This window comes from Suricata suricatta, chromosome 4 (genome assembly GCF_006229205.1).
Source record: "Suricata suricatta isolate VVHF042 chromosome 4, meerkat_22Aug2017_6uvM2_HiC, whole genome shotgun sequence".
NCBI classification, from domain to species: domain Eukaryota; kingdom Metazoa; phylum Chordata; class Mammalia; order Carnivora; family Herpestidae; genus Suricata; species Suricata suricatta.
The window spans coordinates 28,351,470-28,366,929 of NC_043703.1; positions in this window are offsets into that span (position 1 = coordinate 28,351,470).

Below are 15,460 nucleotides of genomic sequence, written 5' to 3' on the forward strand. Positions count from 1 at the left end.
TGTCTATATAGTGATATGTTCATAAAAATCAATATTCCACATTTCAGAATGGTATCAAAATGGCTATAGTTGATCATTTTGGTTACAAAGTTTTTTATTATTTTAAAATAATTTTTCTATGTACAGAGTTAAAGCCATAAATTCACAGTGCTTGACAATCACTCAAAAAGAGCTGCCCTAAAAATACATAAAAAGAAAACTTTTTCTTTTTTTAAAAAAAATCAACAAACATTTCATGAATGAAGAACGGCTTTCATTCTTTTTAAAGTTTTTTAATGTTTATTTATCTAATTTGAAAGAGAAAGGGAGAGAGATGAGCAGGGGAGGGGCAGAGAGAGAAGAGAGAGAGAAAATCCCAAGGAGGGTCTGTGCCATGAGAGCAGAGCCCGACATGGGGCTTCACCCCACAAACCATGGGATCGTGACCTAATCCAAAATCAAGAGTTGGATTCTTAACCAACTGAGCCACCCAGGCACCCCAGAGCCACTTTCTTCATTATTCCAATGAATCTGAAGAGAAGCAGTAAAGTGCAATGTCATTAACAGGGGTTTTGAATTTAGATGAACAATGGACATGATTACAGCTTACTTATTTATCAGTTGTGTGACTGTGAGAATTTTGCCTGGCTGTATCTGTGTCCTTATGTATAAAACAGGAAGAATTAGATGCACCTAATTGGGGTTAAGAAATTTAAATAAAATGAGTAATGTAAATTACTTATCTGTTGATCTGAAACTCAGATTGGTAGTAGTTTGTAACACGTGGTAGTTTGTAACATCAGTGCATCAATGATGTCTGCATTGAACACACTTTCTCTGATGATCTTTTACATATATTGATGTGCATGAGGAAAGAAAACTTGTGGAGAGCGAGGTTTGTTAAGTGCCTCCATGAGAGGTGAAAGGAGGGGAAGGGAAGTAAAGAAGGCAGCAATTTATCACAGTAGTAGTCTCTGTATATGGTTGCCAACCATTCTTTCCCTTCTGAATGCATATGACACTCATCATGTTTAAGAAGTGGTGTGTTATTTCCCCATCTTTTGAACTTGGGCTGACCTTGTGATCTTCTCTGACCAAGACTGTGGTAGAATATATATTCTGGGACTTCTAAGGTGAACCTTAAGAGGGATGTCAGTTTCTGTACTCTCCTTGAAAAACTCTGGCTTGGAGACCAGTCACCATCTTGTAAGGAAGCCCAATCTACTATAGGAAATAACTAGAGGCCATTTGGTAAGAGGCCTGGAGAAAAGAAGACCATCTTCAACATTCCACTTCCATCTGAACAGATTCGCATAAGTGGTCCCAACAAACATTATATGCAACAACGACCAAAAAAAAACAAACCTGTCCATTAAAGCAGCTGTCCTGCCTTCAGTCCTGATCCACAGAATCTTAAGAAATGATAGTTACTGTTTAAGTCATTAAGTTTATAGATGATTTGTTCCGTAACAATTGGTACTCAAAAAAAACTATCCACATTCAGGAATTAATGTCCAGACTCTGTGGAAGAGGAGTATTTCCTCAATCTGTTCAGAACTAAGAATTCACTTGAGTCAGTGAGGCCTTGAGGTCCTTAGAGTCATGTAGCCCAAAGTAGAAGTAGCAAATCTAGATGCAAGGGTAGCAGTGATCTCTCCAGGGTGACCTTCCAGACACCAACTTCAACAATGGGGAGCTGAGCACACATCAGCTTTCCTTGGAAGCTGTCATAAACAGTGGAGAGGAGTTCAAGGGCAGAGAGGTCATGTGGGGTGGCAAACCAGTTCTTATGAATATGAGCTTTCAATGAGTAGATTTACAAAAGCCAAGTTCCAAGGAAGGGATTCTAAGTGGTTCAGTTAGAATAGGTCCTCTCTTACCTTTGGACCAACAAACTTGGGGGCAGAGGGAGGCTGGTGACTGTATTGTGTGAGTGTGGCTACTGGAAGTTAAACACAGTTTTGTGTGGACAGCGGGGGTGGGGGGAGGACATACCTCAGCTAATGCTAGCTGCGTTGTTTGTTTTCATCTGTTAGAGTTTATTTTCTGCACTGGAATTATTTACACTTTATTAACCTGCCCTTACTGAAGACTCTTATTAGGCCTCTCTCTGCATGCTTAGAATATGAAAGCCCTTAATACAGGAGCCTCTCAGTAAGTATTGGTTGCCTTTCTCCTAAACCTACTGGTACATTCCATACCTATTACTGCTCTCACTTCTAGCCATACGGATATGTAATCTGGGTTATTAATGATAGTAAGTAATGTGTGTTTGGCACTTTACCATTCTACAAAGTACTTTAACATAGTCATAGAATTTATCTCTACACAGTGATGGAGATGTTATAATTTTAACTGCTCAGCAGAAAAGAAAGACCCAGAGATTATATATCTTGTGTGTGGGTTTTCTCAGGGTCGAAAGGATCTAGATCAGGTGTAACACCTTATCCAGCAGGTCAGGGATATCAGCTAAGGTCTGATCCAATAGAAAATCACATTTACAGGGGACCTAACATGAAACTGAGATGTTACTAAGGTGAAGAAGCAGGTGAAGAAGTAGTAGATTCAGTGATTCTCTGAGTGGGGAGCAGAAATGGGTCACATGCACCATGCTGGATGCTTCGAGTGGATACAGGATTTTGTTATTAGCAGGGTTGCGTGTTTAAATGGGTCCCAGAGTTGTAAAGGCAGAAAAGGCAGAAGTGTATGGCAGCCTAAGACGTCTGGCAGTATGGAAGGGGCTGGCATGGGGGCTAAAGATTCCGGAGGCTTTCATACCCCTGAAATTCCTCCAAATCCTTGTGATTTGTCATCTTGCTACACTCCAGACATGCTTGGCCCCTGAATCCCAGACTGCCCGCTTCTTAACTGGGAAACCGTAGGCCACTTTTTTAACCCCTCCAATGCCCAGCTTCTTTTGTTGTAAAATGGGATCATGCTATCTATCTCATGCGGGGAAGAGTGAATAAGGACATTTAAAGCACTGATCCTAATGTCTGGTGAGGAAAGATCTTCCTACACGGTAGCTCGCCTGATCTCTTCAATGGCAGCAGGACAAGACTTTCAATTCCCCTTAATTCTGTTACATTATTAATAATGGAACTTTAAAGTAGAAAATGGATTTTTTTTTCCCCTCGAATTTACACAGAGCCCTGATGACTCTGGGCCTCTTGGAATAGTATCTCTAGAATGAAGCTGTTGCAGCAAGACATTGCAAGACAGCTTAATTTAGCAAAGTTACTAAACTTATTTAAGCCAAAGTTTCTTATCTTTAAAGTGGGTATAATAATAACAGCCCTTTCCTAGCTTTGTAAGGATTCAGTGTGCATTTAGCAGAGCACTCATCGCAGAACAAATGCTCAGTAATTGTTGCCTACTGTTATGATTAGTTATGCCTCTGTTTACTGACCTATAGATTGGGCATAATTATATCCACTTTGAACATTAAAATGGAGATTATTTACATAGATTAATAATTGGCACGAGTAAACATAGTCAAGGCTGCCTCATTCCTGCTCCTTATAAATCATTACTAATTAAGACTGATAACCAAACAGGGGTGCCTGGGTGGCTCAGTCCATGATCTTGTGGGTTGTGGATCTGTGCTGATGGCTCAGAGCCTGGAGTTGGCTTTAGATTCCGTGTCTCCCTCTCTCTGCCCCTTGCCCACTCACATGCTGCCTCTCTCTCTGTTTCAAAAATAAATAAACATTAAAAAAAAGATTGATGCCCAAACAATAATAATATTAATAACTACTTGGTATTCATATCTAATGGAAGACATTCCTGATAGCTAGAAGTTTGGAGAGGTGGATCCCTGATGATTTGGAGAGATACAGTGCAGGTGATTTAAGAAAAGGTAAGTGATTTAATATGCAAGGTTGTATTCTCAGCTGCAAAAATAAATTTAAAATTACTAACAGCCAATAAAGATGAAGTGGGATTTATGGTGACACTGATAAAGATCTGCCACCGGCTGTGGTCGTATGACTAGCCATACGTGTGTGAGAGCACACCAGGAAAGCCAACTCACACCATGTTTTCCACACCACAAACAAGATGGTGGAGATTTTGTCTTAATCCCTGTCATCCCTGATAACAAAGGAATTGTTAAATGTCGTTCACTAATACTTAACCATATGTAAGCTAGGTTGTACAATAAATTCCGGTGGGGGTTCAAAGATTGATGAAAATAATATTCCAAATTAGCTTACGGTGCTTTCGACTGGTTTTTCTAGCAAATCAGTAATGTAGGAACTATATGAGAGAATAATGGAAATCAATCAGAAGACATACTTCCTGGTTCTCTCCAGAAGTTAGATGGTCAACCTTGAGGTCCGGGAGCTGAGTTCCCTTCCACAGGCTAGAGCGCAAGTTTATCAATATTCAAGGGTCTTGCTTTATCATATATGCTGGTTCTCTCTATGACAAATTACACACTCCTGTGTTCCTATCGTGTCATGTATATTGCAAAGAGACTGGGCTGTGCACAGTCTGCCAAAATAGGTCATCATCCACTTTGTAGCACAATAGCGTAGATTAGACTTTGATCATCAGCTTGTAATCATTTTTGAATAGTTATTCACCTTTATATAAAGAATTGCAGAATAAGCATTGTTCTTGTTGTGGAGTTTCTATACAGAGAGTACCAAGAGGTAAAATATTGGCATTTAAAATTAGAGGAATAAAAGATGTATAAGCTGTTTAATGTATAGATAAAAGAAGAATTCAGAGTTTTTTTAAATAAGGAATTCATTTTCTAAGAAACAGCTTCAATTAAAAATATCTGACAAATAAAAAAGAGAATTTTAAAGCATTTTGACAAAAGATTTAATAATTTAACATTTTTCTTCTTTTCCTTTGAAAGAATGTAAAAATGTAAATTTCATTTACTCAGATGTGATGATATAGGCCCATAGGATTGTTTTTGAAATGAGTAAGACTCCTGAAGTTATTCTATTGAAAGACTAGAGATCTTAAATATAACAAAGAAAAATAAAATCTAAAGAACTGTGGAATGAAGTCAAGTATATGACTGACAGATAATTTTATAAAAAGACCTCCTAATGTTAATGCAGAAGAATTCAGGGAAACAACAATGCTTCTATAATCCAAGAAATTTTATAATTTGTGTGGAGATTTAGAGAAATACAAAAAATGGTAAGCTTTAACCAAGAGGTGAAGGTTTAAGACAGACTGAAAACAATTCAAAAACATTTTTAAAAAATTTTTATGTCTTTATTTTATTTTGAGAGAGAGAGACAGAGAGTGAGCAGGGGAGAAGCAGAGAGAGAGAATCTGAAGCAGGTTCCAGGCTCTGAGCTGTCAGCACAGAGACCGACGCAGTGCTCAAACTCATGGACTGTGAGATCATGACCTGAGCTGATGTCAGATGCTTAAATGACTGAGCCACTTAGGCACTCCTCAAAAACATTTTAAGGGGCGCCTGGGTGGCTCAGTCAATGAAGCGTCCAACTTCAGCTCAGGTCATGAGCTCATGGTTTGAGAGTTTGAGCCCTGCATCGGCCTCTGTGCTGACAGCTCAGAGCCTGGAGCCTGCTTCAGATTGTGTGTCTCCCTCTCTCTGCCCCTCCCACGCTTACTCTCTCTCTCTCTCTCTCTCTCTCTCTCTCTCTCTCTCTCAAAAATAGATAAATATTTTTAAAAAAGACATTTTTAAAAACATGACTCATTTGAAAGAAACATCTTCTGTGGCACCGGCATCTTGATAGGTGATAAAGTTGTGCAAATGTGGTTCTGTATTCCATTTGGGTCAATCAAACTCCACAGGTAAATGGATCAGGTTCACCTTTATATCATCTATGACAGAAGGGAAGTTTGCAGTCACTACGTACCCAGGTGTAACATACCACATGTCTCATCTGTACTTGGAAGAAGGTGAACGAACTTTGGCTCTTTTTTTTTTTTCTGTTGCCAGGACTTTTCTTACTGTCTCTGACTGTGTCTTACACAGAGGGAGTGCTCTAGTAGATCAGAAGAGAGGCTGGAGCAACTTGTGAGCACTTGAAATGGCTATGAATAAACATCCACCAGCGTATTTGTCATGTACCTTGATCTGCTAAGATCAAGGGATTTCCAAGAGACAGTTCTGGCTTCCCAGAGCTGCTTAATTATAGGACAGGTGCTTTCCTCAGCCATGAGAATGAGTGTGAATAACAATAATAATAACAATAATAAGAAGATGAACAATAATAATAAGCAATAGCTAATAACCAAAAATTTGTTTCATAAACAGACATTTACTTGTCAACCTTTGCATCAAGAATCTGAGTTTCTACTGTATTCCCATGTACTCTGGTCAAAAATTATCCCAAACTAATAAAACAGAAATTATATCAAATGATTATTTTTTGGGAAACCCTTGCAGATTTAAGACAAAAATCACTTTATCATTAGGTTTATATATACAAACTATATATAAGAAATAGAATATATATATGTTTACATATCTTTTCTTCTGATTTTGTCATTCTTGTTCATTCTGTGCATGTAGAATAACTCTTCAAAATTGAACATGTAGTACGTTAGTTGTAGAGACATAATCCTAGTCTTAGATTGATCTTAAAATAGCCAAGACAACTGCCCCGCATTTTTTGGATATTCTCAGTTCAGAGGAAATCATATTTATACATGAAGGGTCCCAAACCAATTCTGTCAGCATTGGCTCCTACCAAAAAGGAAGACCAATTCAAGTTAGGGTGGCATACAGCATAGCCTTCAAATACTGTTTCCCATACAAATTATGGAGGATTCTAGGAGAAATTGCTGATTCCAGGTTTGGGAAAGGAAAGATACAAGGTGCTTCCAGAACATTTTGTTATATCCGAGATGGAAGAAGAGGTCATGCTACTGGAGACATGTCAAAGAGAGAGGGAAGAGCTCCTACCAGCCATGGATTTGACAAGTGTGGTATCAAATAAGACAATGACTGCAATGGGTTAGAATATATCAATTATTTTAAAAGTCCAAGTTTATAGTTAGTTAAAACAATTTTTTAAACTTTATTATTATTACTTTTTAAATTTAAAAAAATGCTTAAATCCTTATTGATCACCACTAGAGGTTGCTAGGGTACCAATTCATTATACTAAAAAATATTTCCAAAATAGAAGTTGGCATTGAAGGACAAACTGAGCGTTTATATCAACTCTCCTGCAAAAACTATGTTTTGTGATAAACAGCTGATAAAAGAAAATTCTCCTATACTGAAGAATTCTAGATCACAAAAAACAGAAGATAGAATCAGACACTCATCATTTTGGAACTTCCAGTTGAAATAATGTATTAAGTCAATAATAATCAATGAGTGTTACTCTTATTTTAAAGGCTACTTGGGGTACCTGGGTAGCTCAGTCAGCTAAGCGGCTGACTTTGGCTCAGGTCATGATCTCACGGTTCATGGGTTCGAGCCCCACATCAGGCTCTGTGCTGATAACTCAGAGCCTGGAGCCTGTTTCAGATTCTGTGTCTCCTTCTCTCTCTCCCCTCCTCCTACTCATGTTCTGTCTCTCTGTCTCTCAAAAATAAATAAAAATTGGAAAAAAAAAAGCTACTAAGGAACCTTGAAATGGTGGATCAAGCTGACAGTATTCAACCCAATTTTAACAGCACTATAAAGGACTACCAGACATTATGTGTTTTCCTGATATGGTGTAAAGGAAATACATAGCACCATTAAAAATTTTTTTTTAGAGAGAGAGTGTGAGTTGGGGAGAGAAGCAGGGAGAGAGCTTGAGTGAGAGAGTCCATTACCCTGGGATCATGACCTGAGCCAAAATCAAGAGTCTGACCGTCAACCAAGACACCTAGGTGTCCCAACACAACACCATTTACGAAGCTTTCTTGCCAAACTTTTAACCTAAATCTCATCTACCCCCTAAATCTAAAACCAGTTAACACAAAAATTCTAGGAGAGAGGAACATGGCACAGGGATTCATGAAAATGCCATCAGCCAAATTCTCAGTGTGGGTAACTACAGAAGATGCGATGCTCTGACAAATCAATAGCAGGAAGAAATGAAGAGAGGAAGACATGCAAAGAGTTAGGAGACTTCTATCATAGTACCAAACAAATACAAACTTTACATTTATCCCAATTTGGATAAAACAGAGTAACTTAAAAAAAAAAAAAGCATCTTAGAGAAATCTGAACATGAGCTGAGCATTAAATAATTTTTTAAAAATATTGATTTTGTTAGGTGTGACAAGGGTGCTGAGGTTATAGGTTCTTAAGAACTCTTTAGATTTTAGCAGTGAAGTATTTATGAGTGAAATGGGGATCTGGATTAAAGTATCTTTTTGTTGACTATTTTCTACCAACAAGTCACCAGAACTCTCTCTTACAGTTTTCTAGCTACTAAAGATATTAAAAGAAGAAGCAGTACAGAGAAGTAGAAGGACAGGAGGTTTAAGATTGTTGTCTAAATCCTAGGGGCCACTCTGTTATTCCCTTCTTAGTTAGGCTTATCATTACAAGTTGACCTCTTTTTCTGGAGACTGTTCATTTCCCACAGTGAAGAAAACTGTTCATTTCCTGTAGTACAGAGTGTCACTGCCATTCTGAGTAACATTTTCACCAGATGCTGGATGCCCTAACTGGGTGGGATCCCAGGGAGTTCAGACCTGAGGGCTGGTCTCTCCTGCACACTGTCCCTATCAAGGGCTGAAAGTGAGACTAAAGAAATGGAGGGAAAGAGAAACACCATGTTTGTAAAAGAGGCCAGGAATCTGAATAAGCTCCATCTATAACCAAATCTACAGAATCCCACATAATCAAAAGGAAACAACCATCTGAATCAAGGTAAAAATAAGGAAGTGTTTTCTCCTCTTTGGTTCTGTACTGAGGGGTGAAGTGGAGATGTCATAATTATCTGGCAAATTGGTTCCCTCTATTCCAGCAAATTGAACCATTCAGGGATAGCATGGCTTCTGAATTATCTGGACCGCTTACCCATACTAATCATGAATATTTATGAAATCTGAACCTCACTTTGTGCTCTGTAAACACAGCCTGAATTATTCAGGTTGTTTGTCTATACTGTAATAAATGGAAAATTCTTGTACCTTATTTTCAGTATTTAAAAATGGGCACTATAATGTTTTGGGTATAAGGACACAATAAGACAAAAGCATTTGCCTCTCCTTATGAAAGCACCCCATTGGCCATGTTTGTATCTGTGAAATGATTTGTTTATGTTAAACATATAGCTTATGTTTGAGAGTTCAACAGTGTTTAACCTATGGCGATGCTTCTAATTAGTTAGCCTTTAAAACATTTCAGTGATTGTGTAATTCAGTCAGAGAGGCTGGCAGGAGATTAATTGGAAACATATGTGACACAGTGGCATCGTAAGCACTTCCCCCACAAGAAGCAGGGATTTGTTCTATGCTGTTCCAGAGCTACGTGGGCAGGGCAGTGGTCAGCTCCTGCAATGCAATGAACACAGTCCTGAAGGCAGGAACCCCAGAGATATGCTTCAAATGAATATTTTACAAATGGGCGTCATGACACATTATAATTAAAGCAGCAAGAAGATAAAGCTAAGTGATCTTCATTATTTTCTTCCAGAACCTAAGTATGTTTGTGTGCATGTGCGTGCATGCATGCATTTGTCTTGTATATACAATTTATATATACATCGCACTTAGAAATATTTTTTTTTCTTCAGCGCAGTGCCCGCAAGATGGCTTTATCACACCAGTGAAGTAAAATATGTTTTATTTTGTTGGTTTGGCACACTTCTGTGGGCAGTTGAATGGCAGTTAATCTGGTGTGAGTTATTTTATTTCACGTTTTACTGTGCAGGGAGATGAACCGTTTTGATGATGTATGTAGGCAGCACCTCCGCTTCTTGAGGTGCTGATGGACTATGCTGCATTGTAAGGCTAAGCTAGGAATAGAGCAAGTGGATTCTTTGTGCTCTTCACAGTAACAATACTTTAACCCTGGGACTAGAGTTTTAAACACAGAGAGAGTAGAGCTGGGTCTATTCAAAGGAGATGGCATGTTCAAATTCAGAAGTTATGTGCTTCAGACTTTTTGTTATGCTGTATGTGGTGGTGTTTAGTTAGGGTATTTGTGTTACAAAACAATCATTTATATTTTTTACACAAAACGGGGCTTACGGGAAGAAAAACTTGTTTCCTGTAATTTGGTACCCAGCTTCCATGGATGGTGTACCTCTGTTAGTCCCAGACGACTGAGGCTGGAAATGGTGACCCTAACTGGCTCTGAAAACGAGGGGCTCTGTCAGTCACCAGGTGACAGACCTCGAAGACAGAAGATCTAACTCTAGAAGAACTAACTCTATCCCTTCGGAACTCCAATGAATGACGTGACTGTCACAGTAATGAATGAGAAACTCCTTCAGAAAAAAGAAACATGCCCTGAAAGTGTAGGAGGAAAAATGCACCCATGTTATTTTTTTAATTATTTATTTTATTTACTTCACCCAGGTTATTTTGAACTGGAAATAAATTGTCAAAGATATCCACCCCTCCCCCCCAAAGCATGAAGATGTTCAATAGAGTAAAATATAAAACAAACAAAACAGGAAAATATTCTCCATTCCTCTTGGTTTAGTTCTCAGCTGAAGTGGTACCTTTATTGGAAAGACTAGTTCCCATAGCTGTGTGCATCATTAAATCCAGACCAAGGGGGATTCAACATGCGTGCACTCCGGGGTGGACAACGTTTGGTGGAGGAGCTACTCTGCCCAGCTGCCGTGGGAGAGAGCTCGTTCCATTTATAAGGAGCACACACCCTTGTGGAGGGTGAGGCAGGCTCCCTCAGCCAGAGCGGCCACAAAATACCGGAGACCAGGTGATGTATTCCTTACGGTTCTAGAAGCTGCAGGTGTGAGATCAGCGAGCCGGCTGCCTCGGGTTCTGCCGAGAGCGGCGTTCTGGTTTACAGATGGTTCCTTTCTCTGCGTTCTCATGTGGTCGGGAAAGAGTAAGTTCTGATCTCCCCTTCTCTTACAGAGGCACAAACCCAATATGACGTCCTCACTCTCATGACCTAATTTAAACCAAATTACTTCTCAAAGAACTTCCCTTTTCAAAGACCATCACACTGGGGCAAGAGCTTCAACATAAGGACTTGGGGGCACACAAATATTCAGTCCATCGCACTCATCTGAACAGCCTGATTGAAGATAGCCTTGGGATAAGATATGTGGGAAAGACTCGAAGCTTCCACACTCTCTCTGAAAATGTTTCTCTGATCAAAATTTCCATGGGGCGCCTGGGTGGCTCAGTCGGTTAAGTCTCCGGCTTCAGCTCAGGTCAGATCTCACGTTTGTGGGTTCGAGCCCCGCGTCAGGCTCTGTGCTGACAGCTAGCTCAGAGCCTGGAGCTGCTTCTGGTTCTGTGTCTCCTTCTCTCTCTGCCTCTCCCCCTCTCACGCTCTGTCTCTCTCTGTATCAAAAATAAATAAAACATTAAAAAAATTTTTTTAATTTCCATATATTCACCAACAGGCAATTCTCTAAATTCCATCTTTTTGAGGTTTTGTGGAAACCTCATTCATAGGCATGATTGAGAAAATCATTGGTCATTGGCAATTGATTCGACTTCCAGGTTCTCTCCCCTCTCCGGAGGTCAGGGAGTGGGACTGAAAGTCCCTGCCTTCACGAAATCTGTCCTGAAGCCTCCAAAAGTCACTCATTCTTATAACAGAAATTCCAGGAGTTTTATAAGCTCTGTGCAAGAAATAAAGACAAAGACCAAATATAGATTTCTGTTTTTAAATTTTTTTGATGATTATTTATTTTTGAGGGGGGGAGGGGCAGAAAAAGGGAGGCAGAGGATGCAGAGCAGACTGCGCAGAGCTGGATGTGGGGCCCAAACACAAACTCCTCCAGATCATGACCTGACCTGAAATCAGGAGTTGGCCACTTAACCAACTGAGAACCCCAGGTGCTCCTATATTTCTTATTGTAAATTACAACATCACAGCAGGGGTGAGATGGCTAGCATGCAAGGCCTAAGGCACAGCAGGACATTTTGGGTTTTTTTTTATTTACTTTTTAATGTTTTTATTTATTTTTGAGACAGAGAGAGACAGGGCATGAGTGGGGGAGGGGCAGAGAGAGAAGGAGACACAGAATCTTAAGCAGGTTCCAGGCACTGAGCTGTTAGCAGAGCCTGATGCGGGGCTCGAAGCCACAGAACCCACCAACTATGAGATCATGACCTGAGCTGAAGTCTGATGCTTAACTGACTGAGCCACCCAGGCAGCCTCAGGAGATTCTGTCTTAAGCACTGTCTTTCCATGAAACCGTGCAGGACATCAGTTTTGTAAGAGGCTGGTTTCTTCCTCTTTGGGAGTCCAGCCTGAGGACATCAGTTTTAGAAAAGTTTACTTACACTTCTTCCAAAAGTTGTTCATGATTTATGAGATTTTTAAATTTATTCCTAGACTCAAATTGTTTATATTTGAAGAATTGTACCTGCATATTATTAAATGTGATAACCCTGTATGTTCCCTCCCCCCCCCATATTGTTCTTCTCAGGTTTCAGTGTGAAGACCTTGCTGGTGTTTATATAAAACACTTTTATAAAGTTGTAGCTCTCCCCTGCCCCCCCCCACTACTTACTGGCAGTTTCTTTTAGCAGCTGTCAACTACCCTTTAGAAACAGACGATCCTCCTTCATGAGTCAGCAGGTCAACAATAGCCTAATGCTACCTATGTCACGGTGCCTATGTCATGGTGCCCAGCTCATTCACTCCACTCCATCTCCTCATCATCACCATCGCTGGAAAAAGGATCAGCTAGTACATGATATTGTGAGAGAGGGAGAAAGACCACATTCGTATACCTCTTATTACAGTATATTGTTATAGTTCTATTTTATTAACTGTTATTGTTGTTAATTTCTTACTGGGCCTAACTTAATAAATTAAGCTTCATCATGAGTATGTATGTATAGACAACATAGTATGGACAATGGTTTGGTACGATCCTCAGTATCAGGCATTCACTGGGAGTCTTGGAATGCAGCTCCCACAGATTAGGGGAATTACCGTATTTGACATAGTTGGTATAAAGTTAAAATTATTTGTTCCTTGACTGATAATATTCTTTTGTTTCTTGGGGCGCCTGGATGTCTCAGTGGGCTAAGCATCTGAATCTTGGTTTTGGCTCAAGTCACGATCTCATGGTTCCTGGGCTTGTGAATTTGAGCCCTTGTTGGGCTCCTCCCTGCTTCGGGATTCTCTCTCTCTCCCTCTCTCTTCCCCTTTCCCACTTAGGCACATGCATTTTCTCTCAAAATAAATAACCTTAAAAAAATAAAATGTTCACTTGTTTCCTTTATTATGTTATTGTGAAAAAGTATTAACTACTGATGCAATTCCTTTAGTACTTTAGAATTATTATTTTTAAAATTTTCTTAGTGTTTATTTATTTTTGAGAGAGAGAGAGAGACAGAGAATGAGCAGGGGAGAGGCAGAGAGAGAGAGGGAGACACAGAATCCAAATCAGGCTCCAGGTTCTGAGTTGTCAGCACAGAGCTGGACAAGGGGCTCGAACACATGAACCATGAGATCATGACCTGAGGCAAACTTGAATGCTAACCGATTGAGCCATCCAGGTGCCCAGTACTTATAGAATTATTTAAATGTCTTGTTTCTTCTCATGGAAGCTTTGGTAAGTAAATTTTTTAATGTGTCAATTTCTTTTGAGTTTAAAATCTGTTAGGAAAAAATTATTGTTACTATCCCTCTATTTTAAACAAATTATGTGACATTTAAAGATTCCTAAAGTTGTGTATTTGCAGCTTTCCTCTTTTCTTCTTGTTTAGTCTTGCCAGTGGTTTGACCATACTGTTATTTTTATCTGTGAATTATATTTGGCTTAGTTGAGACTCCCTGTTGTATATCTATTTATGTTTCAATGATTTTTACTGTCTTCTTTATTTCTTTTCTTCTCTCTTATTTAGTTTTATTAGTATTTTTTCCCTAACTTTAAAAACTGGATATTTAGCTTATTAAATTCCACTCTTTGGGGCGCCTGGGTGACTCAGTCGGTTAAGCCTCTGACTTCGGCTCAGGTCAGATCTCACATTCGTGGGTTCGAGCCCCGCGTCAGGCTCTGTGCTGACAGCTAGCTCATAGCCTGGAGCCTGTTTCAGATTCTGTGTCTCCCTCTCTCTCTGACCCTCCCCTGCTTGTACTCTGTCTCTCTCTGTATCAAAAATAAATAAAACATTAAAAAATTTTTTTTAAATAAAAATAAATTCCACTCTTTTATTTTCTAATGTAAACATTGAAGACTACAGATGTAACTCACAAACCACTTTTGCTGCATTTAACAGTTTTGATATGTCACAGTTTTATCAAAGTTATATTTATGGGCATTTAGTGGTTTGTAATTTTCCTAATTAGCTTTTTAATGCCTTCAATGTCTATATAATATCCCTTCTTTCATTCCTGGTATTAGTAATTTGCATCTCCTCCTTTTATTTTCTTTAAAGTCTGTCTCTATGAGTTTCTTCAAAGGTTTGTTAAATTTGTCTTTTTGTTTTCTATTTCATTTATTTCTGATCTCACCTTAATTTTTTTAATATAATCTATTGTCAAATTGGCTAACATACAGCATGTAAAGTGTGCTCTTGGTTTTTGGGGTAGATTCCTGTGGTTCATGGCTTACATACAACAGCCAGTGCTCATCCCAACAAGCGCCCTCCTCAGTACCCATCACCTTAATTTTTTGCTTCTGCTTGTTATTGAGCTAATTTGTCACTTTGTTAACATATTCTAAAACAGGTAGTATATATTTTACCGACTCATTTGGGCTGCTTCCATCCGAGTTAGTAAAGATATCCAGTCAAGACTACCCTTATTCAGGTTTTGAAAAGAAACCAACGGATCCTCTTTAGGAGAAAGAGCTTCAAGAAGTAAGTTTTGATTTTCTAATAAAATCTGAAATAATGAAAAAGAAAATGAAAGAAAAAGAGCAGAGACCTGATCCAGCACGACCTTGGAGAAGGCAGGAGTGGGAGGACAAGGCAATCGGATGCTGAAAATTTATGGACTCTTCTAGAGCCACAGGAAAGGAATAGGAAACATTAGATGGTAACGCTCGTCTGGCTTTATCACTGCCCCTGCTGAGGTCAGTGCTTGGAGTTGGATCCTTCCAGAGACGAGTCTGAGTTTGGGAGAGCAGGAGGTGTAAGGCCATATATGTGATCCCAAGATTGGTTCACTAGAAAGCCTTCTCACCTAAGAGAGTGATGAAATCTCAGAGAACTTAAACGAACACCATGACCCTGACTGAAGTCCTTCAAAGTCTTTAGACTAGACCCTTCCCACATACAAGTGAGAACAGAAGCCCTGAGCTCTCCCTACTGATTGGCCTTATGATCAAAAATAATTCCCAGTTAGATAGCAAAAAATAAACATAGTTTTGATATATTTTTTAAAAAATTGCAACGACAGTCTATGACACACTTTTCT